This window comes from Ranitomeya imitator, chromosome 5, assembly GCF_032444005.1.
Source record: "Ranitomeya imitator isolate aRanImi1 chromosome 5, aRanImi1.pri, whole genome shotgun sequence".
Classification (NCBI taxonomy): Eukaryota; Metazoa; Chordata; class Amphibia; order Anura; family Dendrobatidae; genus Ranitomeya; species Ranitomeya imitator.
Genome location: NC_091286.1, coordinates 687,416,310 through 687,429,412, shown reverse-complemented (window position 1 = coordinate 687,429,412; position 13,103 = coordinate 687,416,310). Strand labels below are relative to the sequence as shown.

General features: G+C 47.7%; 1 protein-coding gene across 7 annotated transcripts in view; it reads right to left on the bottom strand.

Moving 5' to 3' along the window:
• NCOA1 (nuclear receptor coactivator 1) overlaps positions 1-13,103 on the bottom strand; it is a 391,964-nt gene that overhangs the window by 35,463 nt on the left and 343,398 nt on the right. The gene's annotated exons all lie outside the window — the stretch shown is intronic.

The following is a 13,103-nucleotide window of genomic DNA, read 5'->3' as shown; positions in this document are numbered from 1 at the left end:
AGAACATATTCCGGAACTGGAAAAACCTTCCATCCAACAAGACATGTGGTCCTAACCGGAAATCTCTGAGAAGTAAAGAAATATTGGAGAGAATTCCTTGGAGAAGTCTAGTTGGTACACCTTGGACAGACTTTGTGGTTTAGGCTCCATGATGCAGGGGCTTTGGTGTACACTTTTTAGCATGGATTCTTTAGGAAAGGCTCCGTAGTGTAGGCTTCTTGGTCTAATCACGGCAGTGTAGGCTCCATGCTGTAACGAGGTTATATAAGCTTGTTAATCAAGGGCTATGCTCTATACAGTAGACTCTTTGGTGTAGGCCCCACTATGTGATGCAGGCTCTATGGTATAGATTCCACGGTGAAGGCTACATATTATAGCCTCCATAGTACAAACTTTTTGGTGTAGACTCCATAGTGTAATTTCTTTGGAGTAAGCTCTATGGTGTAGATCCTTTTGTATATGCTCCTTCATGTAGACTTGGTGATGCAGGCTCTGTAGTATACACTGTGCCATAGGCTATTTGATGTTGGTTCCTTGTTGTTGGCTGCATTGTGCAAGGTCCACTGTGAAAGTCCAATGTGTAGACTGTTTGGTGTATGCTCCATAATGTAGACTTTTAGGCTTAGGCTTTGTAATTTGTTGTTCATAGTGTAGGATCTGTGGTATAGGCTTCTTCATGTAGGCTCTTTCGAGTAGACTCTTTAGTATCGACACTTTGTCCTAGACTCTTTGGTATTGGTTCCTTGTTGTTGACAAATTGTGTAAGCTCCACAGTATAGGTTTCATGGTGAAAACATTGTAGTGTAGTTTAGGGTTCATGGTATAGGCTCACAGTATAGGTTTTACAGAGTAAGAGTGTAGTAGTAGTAAGAGTGTAGTGTAGACTTTTTGGTGTAAGCTCCATGGTGCAGACCCTTTGATATAGGCTCCTTCATGTAGGCTTGGTGATGCAGGCTGTTTTGTGTTGACTGTAGAGTATAGACTCTTTGGCGTAGGCTCTTAGATATCAGTTCCTAGTTATTGGTAGATGAAGTAGGCTCTACAGTATAGGTTTCACATTGTAGGCCTCATACTGTAAACTCTTTGGTGTAGCCTCTATAATGTAAACTCTTAGGTATAGGCTTTGTAGGGTAGTATCCATGGTATAGGCTCACTGCTGTAAGCTCTTTGGTGTAGACTCCTTAGTATAGACTCTTTGGCGTAGGCTCTTTGATATTGGTTCCTTGTTGTTGGCAGACAGTGTAAGCGCCACAGTATAGGCTTCACAGAGTAAACCTCATCCTGTAGACTCTTTGGTGCAACCTCCATAATGTAGACTCTTAGGTATTGGCTTTTTATTGTATAATCCATGGTATATGCCTTGCACACCTAGACATTCACAGACTCTCAGACTCTCTTCTACCCCTGTCCTCCATATCTTCACTCCATGACACGGACAGCGCCACCGCTTTCTATAACTCCACCCTCACATCAGCCATAGACTCAGTCGCCCCTCTCATGCATGGCAAAGTGCGACAAATCAATAGGCAACCCTGGCATAACCTCAACAAAAAACTTCGACAAGCATCCAGGGTGGCGGAGCGGTGTTGGAAGAAAACACGCCTGCCAGACGACTTCATTGCTTTCAAACAAGCTACACTTGCCTTCAAACTAGCCCTCACTTCTGATAAACAGACCTATTTCACTAACCTTGTATCCTCACTATCCTACAACCCAAAACAACTGTTCAGCATGTTTAACTCTCTCCTCCGCCCACCACTGCCACCTCCAACTCCCCTCATCTCTTCCCACCTTTGCCACCTACTTCAAAAACAAGATTGACCAAACGAGGCAAACCTTTACTGTTCCATCACCCCAACCACTCCATATACCAGACCTCTGCCCTTCCCTAATAACTTCCCTCTCCAACATCACTGAAGGAGAACTTACTCAATTCCTTTCCAAATCACACCTCATCACCTGACCCCATCCCTTCCCACCTGCTCCCCAACCTCACTAACACGCTCATTCCAGCCCTAACCCATCTCTTCAACCTATCGTTATCTTCCGGTACCTTCCCCTCTGCCATCATACATGCCACCATCACACCTATCCTCAAAAAAGCTAACCTTGACCCAACTGCTATGTCCAGCTATCGCCCCATATCACTGCTCCCGTTTGCTTCCAAGTAGCATGTCCATGCTAAGCTTTCCTCCCACCTCTCATCTAACTCTCTCCTTGACAACCTCCAATCTGGCTTCCGCCCGCACCACTTCACCGAAACTGCTCTGACCAAAATTACTAATGACTTACTCACAGCCAAAGCTACCAGACAGTTCTCCATCTTCCTCCTTCTCGACCTGTCCTCTGCTTTCGACCACTGCCTACTGCTACAGATTCTTTCTTCCCTTGGTATCAAAGGCCTTGCCCTGTCCTGGATTGCCTCATACCTTTTCGACCGCACATTTAGAGTTTCCCACTCCCACACTACCTCCTCATCCCGCCCTCTCTCTGTTGGAGTCCCTCAAGGCTCTGCCATAGGGCCCCTACTTTTTTTCATCTATACCCTTGGCCTAGGAGAACTCAAAGTCCCATGGCTTCCAGTACCACCTGTATGCAGGCGACACTCAGATCTACCTCTCTGGCCCAGATGTCACCTCTATGCTGTCCAGAATCACGAAGTGTCTGTCAGCCATATCCTCCTCTTTCTCCTCTCGCTTCCTAAAACTCAATGTAGACAAAACCAAACTCATCATCTTTCCCCCATCTCGCGTATCCCTCCTACCTGATCTATCTATTATGGTAAACGGCATCACGCTCTCTCCCGCACCTGAAATCCGCTGCCTCGGGGTAACTCTCGACTCTGCCCTGTCCTTCAAACCTCACGTCCAAACTCTTGCCACCTCGTGTCGCCTCCAACTCAAAAATATTGCCAGAATCCGTTCCTTCCTCACTCCACAATCTACTAAAACTCTTGTGCATGCCCTCATCATCTCCCGCCTCGATTACTGCAACACCCTCCTCTGTGGCCTCCCCGCTAACTCTCTTGCACCACTCCAGTCTGTCCTCAACTCTGCTGCCCGGCTAATCCACCTCTCTCCTCGCTATTCCCCTGCAAATCCCTCCACTGGCTCCCAATTCCCCAACGAATCCAGTTCAAACTACTAACACGGATCTACAACGCCATCCACAACCTGTCCCCTCCCTATATCTCTGAACTAATCTCCCGATATCTTCCCTCACGTAATCTTCGATCCTCCCAACACCTCCTACTCATTCGTTCCTCACACAACCGCCTCCAAGATTTCTCCTGAACATCCCCCATCTTCTGGAATTCCACGCCTCAACACATAAGATTATCCACCACCCTTGGATCCTTCAGACGGAACCTGAAAACCCATCTCTTCAGGAAAGCCTACAGCCTGCAATAACCATGCTGCCGCCTCACCAACCACCAGAGCTGCCGCCTCACCACCACTCGTGCTGCTGCCTCACCACCACCAGAGCTGCCTACTCACCACCACCAGAGCTGCCGCCTCACCACAACCAGAGCTGCCGCCTCACCACAACCAGAGCTGCCGCCTCAACACCACTCGTGCTGCCGCCTCACCACCACCAGAGCTGCCGCCTCACCACAACCAGAGCTGCCGCACTCCTGACCTTCTGTCTCTTCCCCAGTATCCCGTAGAATGTAAGTCCGCAAGGACAGGGTCCTCTCCCCTCTGTACCAGTCTGTCATCATAAATTTGTGTACTGTAAATGATATCTATAACCCTGTATGTAACCCCTTTCTCATGTACAGCACCATGGAATTAATGGTGATATATAAATATAAAGTAATAGGCTCATTGCTGCAGGCTCTTTGGTGTAGACTCCTTAGTATTGACTCTTTGGTATTGGTTCCTTGTTGTTGGCAGACGGTGTAAGCTCCACAGTATAGGTTTCATAGAGTAAGCCTCATCGTATAGACTCTTTGGTGCAGCCTCCATAATGTAGACTCTTAGATATGGGCTTTGTATTGTATGATCCATGGTATAGGCTCATTGCTGTAGGCTCTTTGGTGTAGACTCCTTAGTATTGACTGTTTGGCATAGGGTCATGGTTTTGGGAGTTATTAGCTCCATGGTGTTAGTTCCTATGTAATCTTTTTTTGACCACCACAGTGTAATGCACAGCTACGATTTACTTTAATTCCTGCCCCAACAAGACTACTCTCGGTCTAGTCTCCATTCAAGGAGGTCCTTCAGTTTTGACACCTCGGCTCAGTACACAGCTTGCTATAGAGAGGCTGTAAGTGCCTCTAAGTTCATGGCTGACGGAGGCCTCAATGAAGCATAGACAGAGCTGTCACTGATCACTCATACCTAGTTGGTGTCGCTGTGATGGGAGCCATGAGAGCCTGGCTCAGTTTCCAAGGGCTGAGTGACATGCTTCTATAGGACTTAGTCAGTTATTGTCCTTGAGAGTTGACAGCCCGGCTCTGGGAGAGGTGAACAGGCTCAAATCCAGACATCCTTCTGGCAATCCCTATGGCATCTTACAAAATCCATGAAAAAAAAACAAAAAAAAAACAGCCAAAATATAGCTTAGCGTCTCCGCAGGTTTGACTTTGGATACGGCCCATGATTGCTCCCCCCCTCCTCCGAACATGAAAAAACTTGCCTAAAATTCTTTAAACATTCTTTGCTGCTTATTCTCGGCCGTTAAGATCTTTATATCAACTGCATTAACCTATTGATGGATAGAGGAGAGACTATCAGACCTGAGAAGGGTGACCTAAGGACTTCTAAAAGAGGTGCCATCAACTACAAGTGGCTTCTCAAGGTGGCCATCTTAGACGTGACTTTTTTGGGGGGCTTGTCATCGTTGGTGGCGAAACAACCTCCAAAAGAGAGATCGTGAGCCCGATCAAGGTCGGTCTTGGCCCATTTACTAGTGAGAACCTGGAAAGGACGTTCCTCCTTAGCACTTCGACACAATAATCGTGGAATGTTGAGAAGAAGACAATCCACCATCCACCAGTATTAAACCCTTGTGTCCCCGGTTGGCACAACCACGCAGTATGAAGGGAGAGAAGTTCTAATTTGGTTCCCACCATAGGGCTCCATTTCCTTTATTTAGACCCCTCATTCAAGCAAGAAAACATGCAAGTTCAGAGGTAAACGAGCAAGCAGAAGAACAGTGAAGTGAATGGAGCTGGGAAAATACCAAACAAAACCTCTGATCGGTGTGGAGTTGTTTTTCGAAGGGAGTCCTAGTTCTCTAACCATGGACTCCCCCTTTAAGGGCATCATTTTGAGGGCTGTGTAGTTTTGCCGTGGACTTTTTTTTTTCCCCCAGTAAGGGTCTGTAAACAGTTTCTTGACGCCCTTTGCAGAACAGACTCCCTTCCAGAGCTTATTGAGACTTTCTGTGCAAATATTTGCCACACGTACAGCTCCTATTTGACTCCATTTCATTTCGGTCTCGGCGGGTCGAGATGTTTGTTTATTTTAAGGCGCAGAAATCAGGATCCGACTGCACGGAATTTCTAAAAAACAAATTATGATGTATACAGTATATACAGTGCGAGCGGGAAATGTTATCGGAGCCGCGCCAGAGTCATTCTAAGCCCAGAATTCCCCCAATCAACGGCCGGAACTGTGGGGATTTAATAAGGGAACATGTCCTGCAAACCTGAGGGAAGAACATCGGTGGGGTCCCTAAACTGAGACCACCCAGCCATCCCTAGGACGAAGGTCGCAAACAAAATAGGCTCTCTGCACAGAAGATCATGCTAATATGTGGTCCCCATTCGAATGGTGGCAATCCTTAAAGGGAAACACTATATTAATTTACTTGGAAGTTCACGGCCTGGAAACCCCACCCATTCTCCGATTGTGACACCCTGAAGAAAAAAAAAAAATCGGAAATCTTGATGCCTTTAATAGCCGCCATTCATTTCAAGGAAATTTTAAAAGCCTTTAAAAACTTTTCAGAACTTTTGAGATTCACAGATTGGTGACAACCCCCCCATATATTATATCTGTCCCAGGAGTCAGAACGTCACATGATGGCAATAGGGGGCAGCGCGCCACCCATCCGCCGTGTATAGGGGCCAGCAGGGCCCCCATAAACAGCCATTTCCAAGATTGACGCTACCTGTCAGTAAATGCAAACTTACTTGTTTAGATCCAAAGGCTAAAAACTAAACTTTAAAATATATGTGGCCATTTCTAAACAGCTGAGGGTTTGTTACAATTGTACGCAATCTAGTTTGGTATTCAGGTTGATATATATTTTTTTTTCACCTGCACTAACACTTTGTAACTAACTTTTACCTGCACTGATACATTGTAACTAACGGTTACCGGCAATGATACATTGTAACTAACCTTTACCTGCACTGACACATCGTAACTAACGGTTACCGGCAATGATACATTGTAACTAACCTTTACCTGCACTGACACATCGTAACTAACGGTTACCGGCAATGATACATTGTAACCAACCTTTACCTGCACTGATGCATTGTAACCAACCTTTACCAGCACTGATACATTGTAACTAACGGTCACCGGCACCGATACATTGTAACTAACCTTTACCAGCACTGATACATTGTAACTAACCTTTACCAGCACTGATACATTGTAACTAACCTTTACCTGCACTGATACATTGTAACTGACCTTCACTTGCACTGATACATTGTAACTAACTTTTACACACACACACACACACACACACACACACACACACACACACACACACACACACACACACACACACACACACACTGATACATTGTAACCTTTGCCAGCACTGATACATTGTAACTAACTTTTACACGCACTGATACATTGTAACTAACCTTTACCAGCACTGATACATTGTAACTAACTTTTACACGCACTGATACATTGTGACTGTGGAGACCTGGGTGTCGTAACCAGTGCCTTCCCCCCTCCCATCACTCCCGTAATGAAACACACACAGTCCTAGGTGGGTTGAACAGGTCGGTCACAGTTTATTAATTAAATAAGCAGAGAAAGGCAATTACATATCGTAACAAGCGGCTCGCGCCGAGCTCCTGTCCGTGATCGACAGGGGAATTGGCCCAACGAGCGGTTACGACCTTTGCCCTCCTCCGCTTCTTCCGCTGTGACTTAATAGAGGCTACCAGGGTTAGTTATATCAACATACGTATGTAAATACATTTTTTTTTTTTTTTTTTTTTTATAAATATTACAACATAATTCACACATTTAATTACACATTTACATTATCCTGCGGGTTAGTTTCATCATTAGCCTTTAAAAGGGAGGGTGGGTGGGACAAAAGCTTCCAGGTGTCCGCCGAGAGTGAAAGAGAAAGTTCCCGGCTGGACACCAGGATTTAACCCCTGTAGGAGTGGCCGTAGGACCCCTCCCCTCTAGTGACCACTGGCCGGCTGGGGGTCTTCTAATTAGTGCATCACTAAGGGGGAGTGATGCTAGGGGGGAACTGGCACAGACCACCTTTACGTGCAGCTCTCTCTGTGTGCTCCCCAGTCAGAGACGCGCACCTTATTCAGTACCGCGTCTGCCAGACTGTGGAGACCTGGGTGTCGTAACCAGTGCCTTCCCCCCTCCCATCACTCCCGTAATGAAACACACACAGTCCTAGGTGGGTTGAACAGGTCGGTCACAGTTTATTAATTAAATAAGCAGAGAAAGGCAATTACATATCGTAACAAGCGGCTCGCGCCGAGCTCCTGTCCGTGATCGACAGGGGAATTGGCCCAACGAGCGGTTACGACCTTTGCCCTCCTCCGCTTCTTCCGCCACGGAGGATCCCGTGTATTACCTACGCGGGACTCCGACCCCACCCATCAATGTTAGGGCCTGTTCAACCCCATCCTGTAAACCCAACAAAAAAATATTGAGGCCAATGTCCGTTAGGTGAACTCCGTCCGGTCTTAATTGTGGCGTGTTATCCCCTTGTAGCTGGTGGTGACGAATCCCGATACCGCCTCTTCCTCTCACATATTTTCCCATCCGAGCATTGAATTTGCTCCTTGTCCGCTCTATGGCTTTTTTATCTCTTGCTCCTCACCAAACAGCCCGTGGTGTTATATCCGACCACACCAGTATTATGTTCCTGAATAGACAGCTGAACCTTTCCATATCCGTTGTCACCCATTTGTACAATTCGGCCAACTTTTGTTTGCCAAGGTCATTGCCACCCGCGTGTACCACCATTATCACCGGGTGTTCCGCCATCCTTGCTATGCCAACCATCTCCTTGAACACCTGTTTCCACTGGAGGCCTCTGACACCCCTCCAGTTAACTTTTATGCCCGGGAGGTAAAGATTTGTTCCTCCTGGCCGCAGTTTGGCCCTCTTTTCGGCCCAGTAAACGTAGGAATCTCCTACAACCCAAACTTCAACCCCTGTAAGAGACAACACATGTTAATTAAGCAAGTCAGGTCTTATGTATCTGGCGAAGCATGCGGACTTCCGACAACCCATTCTCTGCACTTCGTCCTCTGACACACCTGCCCTAGCTTTTAGGGGGCCGCCCCCTATCCGGAACGAATGTGTCCCATACTCTTTTGGATTTGTGCCAGTTTTTTCCAAGCATAGCTTGAACATCCCCTGGAATTGGTACTTGGTCAGAGGGGACCCGTCTGTATGAGTGAAGAAAAATCTACCAGCGTGTCTTATCATGGCGTATATTCTAACCATTTTTAGCGGACAAGCTGGGCCATCTGTGGAGTTAACCAGTACCCATATGCCCCTACCGGTGGGATCGCATTTGGATTTTCTAACCCTGATGCGCAGGGCGTCGCTGCATATAACTATGTCCTCATTAATTAGGCCTCCTTCCGACGCGTTTTTTGACCACGGTAGCAATTCGCTGATACGCAGTGCTCTGAAAAAGACGGTCGCAAAAGCTGCTGATATGAGGGCCGCCTCATATTGTGATGAGCAGACTGACGGGGATATCGCAATCCGGTCCTGCAATAGTCTCAGTGAAATGGGGCGGCGACATTCTTGGCTTGGCTGAAGCCTTTTCCAACCTTTCATGGCCTGTCTTATGCAGAAGGACTTAGTTACATCTACCCATCCCAATAATTGAAAGAAAAATGCTAGCCCCGATAACTTCCGTTGTGCCGAGGTGCCCGACGCCCCACCTTCCCTCAACCGTAGTAGAAAATCAGTTGTCACCGCGCTTCGTGCTCCGTCGCATTCATCGACTGGCCTACCCTGAATTAGTGAGCACCACTCCTCCCAAGCCTTACCATACACCTGCCAGGTAGCTGGCGAAACGGAGGCCCGGATTAAGGGCATCAATGATTGGCCACTGTATCCCACCGGGACAGTGGACAGAATACCCCGGGGTTGCGCGTTGGGCTGCTGGATTCTGAAAGCCTGCCAATTGTAAAATAACAATGGGTTAATGGTATTATCGTCGACCTCCACCACCACGGTGGCTCTACACCAAATATTGTTATCAAGGCATATCAGCGCTAGCCGGCGCAAGAGAGCGAGTATGGGCAGGGATGAAGAAGACATGTGATTTAAACTCTTCGCTGTTTTCGCATTTTTGTTTGGAAACGAATGTTCATGTTCCTCAACTGATCGGCCCATATCTCCATCGCTGCTACTACCGCAAACAATTCCCATAGGGCTGGGTCTTGCCCCCACTTTGTTGCCATCCATTTCTCTGGCCAACCAGATTTGCACCATTGGTTTTTATAGATTGCTGCAAAACCCTCTTTTTTGTTCCACCCTAATGTCAGCCCTAAATCCCCGCTTGCGATCTCACTAGCCATGACGCACGTGTGACCGTTGTACGATTGTAGGAACGTCTGCCATACTAGCAGATCTGCTTTTAGCAAACGAGTGAGTCTAATTCTATGGCCAGGCTGAGAAGCGCCTTTTGTAACCAGAGATAGTCTGCGCGAGAAAGCTCTGCCGACAGGCATTACACGGCAGGCAAACGTCAGAAGACCCAATAACGCCTGTATTTGCTGTAGGGTTACCTTGTTAACTTCGCGGAAGCCTTTCAACGTTTGCAGGGTTTTTTGTATTTTACCCTCTGGTAAGCGAAACACCATCATGTTGGTATCTATTTCAATGCCCAAGAAAGGCAATACATTACATGGTCCCTCCGTTTTCTCCGGTGACAAGGGCACGCCGAATTTGAGTGAGATAGATTTGAATTTTTCTAGTAGGTCATCAGAGTTTAGAATTTCTGGGGCCGACGAACAGGAAATCGTCGAGGTAGTAGATTAGGGATTTATTGCCCGTCTCGTACCGAACTACCCAATCTAGGAAGATGCTGAATAGCTCGAAATAGTGACATGAGATGGAACATCCCATTGGGAGGCACCTGTCGAAGTAATAGTATTGGTCCACTTTACAGCCCAGAAGGTGGAAACATTCGGGGTGTAAGGGTAGTAAACGGAATGCCGATTCTATGTCGAATTTGGCTAGCAGGGCGCCAGGTCCGGCAGCCCGGACTAATTCTACCGCTTTATCGAACGACGCGTATGAGACGGAAGCTTCTTCTGGGGAAATTGCGTCGTTAACCGAATCGCCCTTTGGGTGAGATAAATGATGAATTCAGCAGTATTTACCGGGTTCCTTTTTTGGTATAATGCCTAACGGTGATATTTCCATGTTTTTGAAGGGGAGCGACTGAAAAGGGCTGGGTGTCCCCCCCGCAAGCGGAGCAATCATGTCTGAATTTACATAACACGTGGAATCGACAGTTTCCCTCGTTGAATAGCCAGCAGGCCCCGGGTTTTCGCACGACCACTGAGTTCTGACCTGCGGCTGCGGAGTAATTAGTGGTCGTGGCCGAAAAGGGGGGCTGCTTTTGGGACATCAGACGCAACCACACGTCTGTCGCTTTCACCCCCCAGCCTAGATTGGGCTGTAGGGCCAGACGCCTGCGGAACTCCTCGTCGTACCGACGCCAGGCTGAACCGCCGTGCGACTTGTACGAACTATATATCATGTCCTGATATATAAACATTTCAGAGCAGCGTTCCGGATGCTTCTGGCCCATAATACAGCCCAATACATCAATCCGCCACTATGTGGTAGTAATCGGGCTCCCGCGGCTTCCAGCCACAACAACCACCGCGCAGTCGCTGAAGACAGAGCCAACAATCCGCCACTACGTGGTTGTAATCGGGCTTCATCGCAAGATACTCAGCATCAATCCCTCGCTGTAGCGGGAGCCAGAGTTTCCCCGTCCTGCGACATCCCCCCGTCAACATCTGCGGGGGTTCCTCCAGGATCGGTGTACACTCGTCCAGAGTCACACAGCGGTGAGTGTTCCAAGGATAGCGAGGAAACGTTACGCTACGGGGTTAATGTAAAGGAAATGGAGCTAACTTCAGCGTTAAAGGAGATAATCCTACAACTTTCACATTCGAGCGGTAAAGTGGTGAACAATTCAACAGCTAATCTACACAAAGACGCCTTCTTCTGCGGGATCAGCCCGCTAGGCGCTCATATAGATCTGGACACTAGACAGAAAATCTGGAACAACGATTATATTGATATTTGGTCGCTGTTATCAGCGGACCAGCAAACGGGGGATAGAGCTAACGATAGGGGTTTCGATAGGGGGAGATCGAAAATCGGTTTAACGATGAATAATTGGCTCCAGGTCAGAACTCGGTGGTCGTGCGAAAACCCGTGGCCTGCTGGCTATATAACGAGGGAAACTGCCGTTTCCACACATTATGCAAATTCAGACATGATTGCTCCGCTTGCGGGGGGGGACACCCAGCATCAAGGTGCACTCGTCAGGCATACAAAGGGACTACAAGGCAGAACCCCAGTGAGCGTAACCGCAATGGGCACCCCCCCACCCCCCCTAAAGCTAAAGCTCTACCCTAATAAGAAAGCGGCTCAGCAGCTGCAGGCAGGATTCTCCGACGGTTTCTTTATCCCCTTTAGGCTAACAAGAACGCCAACCCTATCTGATAACCTAAAATCGGCCCGCGAATTTCCCCCAAATTCTCAGACTAAAAATCGAAAAGGAAGTAGAAATGGGTAGAAAAGAATCCGGTAAATACCGCCTAATCCACCATTTATCTCACCCAAAGGGCGATTCGGTTAATGACGCAATTTCCACAGAAGAAGCTTCCGTCTCATACGCGTCGTTTGATAAAGCGGTTGAATTAGTCCGGGCAGCCGGACCCGGCGCTCTGCTAGCCAAATCCGACATAGAATCGGCATTCCGGTTACTACCCGTGCACCCCGAATGTTTCCACCTTCTGGGCTGTAAAATGGACCAATACTATTACTTCGACATGTGCCTCCCGACGGGATGTTCCATCTCATGTCACTACTTCAAGCTATTCAGCACCTTCCTAGATTGGGTAGTTCGGTACGAGACGGGCAGTAAATTCCTAATCCACTACCTCGACGATTTCCTGTTCGTCGGCCCCAGAAATTCTAAAGTCTGCTCCAATCTACTAGAAAAATTCAAATCTATATCACTCAAATTCGGCGTGCCATTGTCACCGGAGAATACGGAGGGTCCATGTAATGTATTGCCCTTCCTGGGCATTGAAATAGATACCAACATGATGGTGTTCCGCTTACCAGAGGATAAAATACAAAAAACCCAGCAAATATTGAAAGGCTTCCGCGAAGTTAACAAGGTAACCCTACTGCAAATGCAGGCGTTATTGGGTCTACTGACGTTCGCCTGCCGCGTAATGCCGGTCGGCAGAGCATTCTCGCGCAGACTATCGCTGGCAACAAAAGGCGCTTCTCAGCCCGGCCATAGAATTAGGCTCACTCGTTCGCTAAAAGCTGATCTGCTGGTATGGCAGACGTTCCTGCAATCGTACAACGGTCACACGTGTGTCATGGCTAGAGAGATCACAAGCAAGGAATTAGGGCTGACAATAGGGTGGAACAAAAAGGAGGGTTTCGCAGCAATCTATAAAAACCAATGGTGCAAATCTGGTTGGCCAGAGAAATGGACGACAACAAAGTGGGGGCAAGACCCAGCCCTATGGGAATTGTTTGCGGTAGTAGCAGCGATGGAGTTATGGGCCGATCAGTTGAGGAACATGAACATTTGTTTCCAAACTAAAAATGTGAAAACAGCAAAGAGTCTAAATC